The sequence below is a fragment of the Rhinopithecus bieti genome, unplaced genomic scaffold (assembly GCF_001698545.2).
Source record: "Rhinopithecus bieti isolate Rb0 unplaced genomic scaffold, ASM169854v2 scaffold_17010, whole genome shotgun sequence".
Lineage (NCBI taxonomy): Eukaryota > Metazoa > Chordata > Mammalia > Primates > Cercopithecidae > Rhinopithecus > Rhinopithecus bieti.
Genome location: NW_016808932.1, coordinates 775,891 through 781,483, shown reverse-complemented (window position 1 = coordinate 781,483; position 5,593 = coordinate 775,891). Strand labels below are relative to the sequence as shown.

At 40.4% G+C, this 5,593-nt stretch overlaps 1 protein-coding gene across 4 annotated transcripts in view; it reads right to left on the bottom strand.

Moving 5' to 3' along the window:
• Nucleotides 1–5,593, bottom strand: part of TAOK3 (TAO kinase 3) — a 249,497-nt gene that overhangs the window by 166,949 nt on the left and 76,955 nt on the right. The window contains exon 2 of one of the 4 annotated variants that reach the window (XM_017887867.1): nucleotides 4,094–4,165. The exons of the other annotated variants lie outside the window; for them this stretch is intronic. The gene's annotated coding sequence lies outside the window, so the exon portion shown is untranslated. The remainder of the gene's footprint in view (nucleotides 1–4,093; nucleotides 4,166–5,593) is intronic. 4 annotated transcript variants of the gene reach the window in all.

Here is a 5,593-nt window from a genome sequence, read left to right as displayed (position 1 = left end):
AAAAAAAAAAAAAAAAAAAAAAAAAAAAAAACAACTTTGAGTGTTTATCTTTCTGGCTGACATCTAGGAAAACAACCTCAGTTACAATATAATTGTATTCCTGTAAGTTGGGGGAGTCAAGCTTCTTCTTCCACTTGGGGGCAGTGGGTATTTTTTGCTTTCTTCTCCATCCACCCCCTTACCCCTGGAATTAAAGCTGAATATGTACAAATAAAGCAGGACTACTGGGCAAGAGCCATTTTCACAAGGGTACGAATTGCTTCTGTGCTAGGTCTCGAATATCAGCAGGGAAACATCATCAAAGGAAATAAAGGTGATTCTTTTGCTGATACGGAAATTGTAAAGAATCTCTTTAGAACTAGAGACAGCAAGCTCAGTAATGCAAATGTACTCGCGTGTTCATCTGAAAAACAACAATATCCCCATTTACTATTTAGCAAAAATTGAAAGACTAGGACCAAAAGCTCAAAAGATGGAAGGTGTAAAAGAAAGTCTCTTTTCTGCTCAGCACTTTGGCAGGCATCGCACTGAATTTGCATCTGTCTGAGTGGTAACTTCCAAAAGTCTGAGAAAGTAAATGTGAGCTGAATATCAAGCGATAAAACAGATAATTCTGACAGACTCTGTTTGTGTGGGAGGGTTGGGTGTTGAGTACCAAAGAGGCGAGGATTAGCATAGTCAAGAAAGCTCACAAATCTAAAATCAACCCTAAGTGAAAGAAAATGAACTCAGGGCAAGTTTTCTAAATAATCTCACTATATCATGCACACACACACATGCGCGCATACACACACACATACTCTTTAGCATACTGAAGGATATTTTGCAAAGTACTCTTTTCTTCCTGAATTCTATTGTTCTTTCTGTTCTTCAACAGTTGTATATGTCTATCGCCTAATTATTTCCTTATTCTTTGCTCATCTCTCTCCTTTCTTAGGACCTTCCTTTCCCTTCCTTTTTAATTTTTTTAATTTTAATTTTATTTATTTATTTATTTGTTTATTTATTTATTTAGAGACGGAGTCTACTCTGTCGCCCAGGCTAGAGTGCAGTGGCACAATCTCGGCTCACTTCAAACTCTGCCTCCGGGGTTCACGCCATTCTCCTGCCTCAGCGTCCCAAGTAGCTGGGACTACAGGCGCCCGCCACCATGCCTGGCTAATTTTTTGTATTTTTTTAGTAGAGACAGGGTTTCACCGTGTTAGCCAGGATGGTCTCCATCTCCTGACCTCATGATCTGTCCACCTCGGCCTCCCAAAGTGCTGGGATTACAGGCGTGAGTCACCGCACCCGGCCTTTATTTATTTTTATTTTTTGAGACGGAGTCTTGCTCTATTGTCCAGGCTGGAGTGCAGTGGCACAATTTCGGCTCACTACCACCTCTGCTGGGTTCAAATGATTCTCCTGCCTCAGCCTCTCAGGTAACTGGGACTATAGGCATGTGCCACCACGCCTGGTTAATTTTTGTATCTTTAGTAGAGACGGGGTTTCACCACGTTGGCCAGGCTGATCTCGAACTCCTGACCTCAAATGATCTGCCTGCCTCAGCCTCCCAAAGTGTTGGGATTACAGGCGTGAGCCACTGCGTCTTGCCTATTTTTAAAATTTTTACCTCCCTAATACAGCCAGAAATATCAAATTTGGTTCGCTTTCAAATAGTGATAATTTAGTTCTACAATTTTTGCCCTCTCCACACATACGTGCCTGGGTTTCCTTGGTGTTTAATAAATGTTAGACAGTGTAATGCCATAAGCAGCTGCAAATGTCACCGTCAAGCAAGGCTCCTTTAAAGCTGCAAAGAGGTGGAAACATCAAGCAAAATAGTTAAGGGAGGCTAAAAACAAAACCAAAATCTCTAGAACTTAGCACAGTTCCCGGTACACAGGGAACTTGATAATAAAAGTTTGCTTAAGTGTTTGTTGAAATTTTAAGGACCTTTCTCAAGGAGCCCGGTATTTTGTAGCTACTCTCCTCCTCAAAACTAGAAGAATTCATGAATGAAGATCCAACAAAGATACTTTCTTTTTTTTCCATTTACATTTGCAGTCATTAAAGCCTGAAGTAATAGTCAAAATATTCAAACCTCGGCCGGGCATGGTGGCTTACTCCTGTAATCCCAGCCCTTTGGGAGGCCAAGGCAGGTGGATCACGAGGTCAGGAGTTCAAGACCAGCCTGACCAACATGGAGAAACCCCGTCTCTACTAAATACAAAAATTAGTCAGTTCAAGACCAGCCTGACCAACATGGAGAAACCCCGTCTCCACTAAATACAAAAATTAACGCTTGCATGTAGTCCCAGCTACTCAGGAGGCTGAGGCAGGAGGATCACTTGAACCTGGGAGGTGGAGGTTGCAGCGAGCTGAGATCGTGCCACTGCACTCCAGCCTGGGCGACACAGCAAGACTCCATCTCAAAAAAAAAAAAAAAAAGCAAACTTCAAAGCATGATAAGGGTTAAGTGCATCAAAAGCAAGAAAGGCTGGGGGTTATCAAATTATGATCATATTTTTTCTCAGACTATTCCCCTTTAACTTTTGCAGAATTACATTAATTGTGAAGAAAATTTAATTCAAAATGCCTCTTTTAGAATATTTGTATGCTTCAGATACTTGTCCAGTATGGTGGGGTTTTTGGTCTGTTTTGTTTTTTTTGTCTTTCTCTGTCCCTATCCACTCATCTTTAAGTGGGGAAAGTACAGCATGCATTTCTACACAGATCAAGGAAGGAAATCAGGGTGACCTGTACTATCCATACCATACTGACCACATCCATACTCTGTTGGCAGTAACAGGAGGCAGAGCAAAAATGTTGGCAAGAGGGAAAATTAGGTCAAGAGCCCCAGGTGCTCAGAATGAACGATAGTACAGCCTGGAGGGTTTTGGCACTGCCTCATCTCTCTCGCCAACTGCTGAAGGCAGTCTAGCGTGCTAGGTAAGAACATTACTCAGATGCAAGATTATCTGTGTTTGAATTTTGCTTCTGCCTCTGACTTGTGGTATTTTGGTCAAGTAACTTAACCTCTCTAAGGCTCAGTTTTCTTACGGGTATAATAGGGAAAATAAAATAAAGTGAGAATAGCAGGGTCAGGTACAAGTTTTTTATAAAGAAGAGATCTAGGCCGGGCGCGGTGGCACAAGCCTGTAATCCCAGCACTTTGGGAGGCCGAGATGGGCGGATCACGAGGTCAGGAGATCGAGACCATCCTTGCTAACACGGTGAAACCCCGTCTCTACTAAAAAATACAAAAAACTAGCCGGGCGAGGTGGCGGGCGCCTGTAGTCCCAGCTACTCGGGAGGCTGAGGCAGGAGAATGGCGTGAACCCGGGAGGCAGAGCTTGCAGTGAGCTGAGATCCGGCCACTGCACTCCAGCCCGGGCAAGAGAGCGAGACTCTGTCTCAAAAAAAAAAAAAATAAATAAAATAAAATAAAGAAGAGATCTTTGCTGGAGAGAGGTAAGAGGTCAAAGGTAAGAAAGAGACAGAACAGCTAATAGGCACTGTTTTTAACTGTGGCAAAGCAAAAAATATTTAGGTATGTTTAAAAAACCTTCTGCACATACCAGTGCAGAATATTAGTCACTCAAGGCATGTTGGATAAATGAATTAAAAAATGGAAGAACAACTATTCAATGCTAATAACTGATAAATTTGGTATTAAAAGGAGATATGGGAACAGATCAATTTTCCTTAACTATGATGACCTCTCAAAATATTTGGAAAACAGAGCATTTTTTTCTACAAGTGAAAATTCCAACATTACAACTACCATTTTGTGAACTTCATAAATGCACACAGATCTCAGGGAAAGATGAGTGGAACCGTGCACTATTCTGTCTTTAGTACCGCCACTTTATTTTGACCCTACCCAAAAACCAAATATACTACTCAACACCCACCCAAACAATCAAAATCTCCAGACCAGGAAATGGATAAATAAAGTACCTGACACCACTCTCCTCCTTTACTGAATCCCTTTCACTTATTATGTCACTAGAGAAATTAAGTGGCCCTATTTCAGCTTGGCCCTATTTCAACTTCAGTTTCTATAGATTACTATGATTTTAATAAAAGATGTATTATAAACCCTACTTACCCTTCTTAAAATTGAAACCAGTCCCCATTCCTTTTCTTCCTTCTCTGCTTTTTGCTTCACAGCATTTGCCACCTTTTAATAAAACAGGTATTTCACTTAATTTGCATATTTTCTCTCTCTCCCTTCTAGTATGTAAACTCTATGAGGACAGGATTTTCAGTCTGTTTTGTTCACTGTTGCATCTTCAATGCCTGAAACAATGTTTGGCAGATTGTACGTGTGCAAAGAGCACTTGCCAAAAGCCTGAATAAACTAATCAACTCCATTACAATAGAACAATGCTATGAGACATTTCTTTTGCACTGACTTTTATCTGTGCACTGTTTTCCCCATGTTAATGTCCATTTACAAACTTCATATTATGTCCTAAGAATTGGTTTCTCTCTAGGCCATAACTTTCTTGAAGGGGAATACTCCATATTATTTTTTAATTTTTCCCTTACTGCTCTCCTATTTTATATTTTAGAGATGGAGTTTTGTTCTTCTCGCCCGGGCTGGAGTGCAATGGCATGATCTCGGCTCACTACAACCTCTGCCTCCCGGGTTCAAGCTATTCTCCTGCCTCAACCTCCTGAGTAGCTGGGATTATAGGCGCCACCACACCCAGCTAATTTTTGTATTTTTAGTAGAGATGGGGTTTCACCATGTTGGCCAGGCTGGTCTTTAACTCCTGACCTCAGGTGATCCACCTGCCTTGGCCTCCCAAAGTGTTGGGATTACAGGTGTGAGCCACCATGCCTGGTCCCATATTTGAAATACTAATAAATAAAGTTCAGTTAACTTCTCTCTTTACACTCCTGGTCTTGCCCTTCCTTTTGCCTCCCTTATGCCAACAACACTTTGCTGAAGAGAGTCTGGCACTGTTTCAGTGAAGTCATTTTCTATACTACTTGGTTATGAGTGAATGAATAGACTATGGTTTTAAGTTGTTGAAAAGGCAAGCAGTGTTTTGCAGAAGAAATTCTTTTATGAGTTCCAATGCAATAAAATAGCTCAGTGATTCAACTGGCTGAATTACATTTCATTCACTCAGAGGTAAATTCCACTAAAGAAAACTAAAGAGCACATACTTCCCCCCTTTAATTTTGGCTCTCTAGAAATTTCTCATTTAGTGATATTTCTCATACTGAGCACTACAACCCTCAAAGGTCTCAGGGAAGAGACACAGGCTGTTTGAACTAGGCCAACTACAAAATATATAATAGTAACCAAAAAGAAGCCTTCACCAATTGGTGCTGAATTATTAATTACCTCTTCCTAGACTTCTTCATATGATATTTGATTATTTCTTCATACCGCAGTTTAGAAAAATTACCACAATTTATGCTTACACTAAGGAAATCCCTAAATATTCTTCAACAAGTTTGTATGGCTACAATGTTCTCTAAAAAAAAAAAAAAATGTAATCTGAAATAAGTCACTGATAAATATTATCTATACTGCTTTAAGGCTTTTGATTTTTGAATGTCATATGTGTACAACTTGTATTTGAGTTTGTCT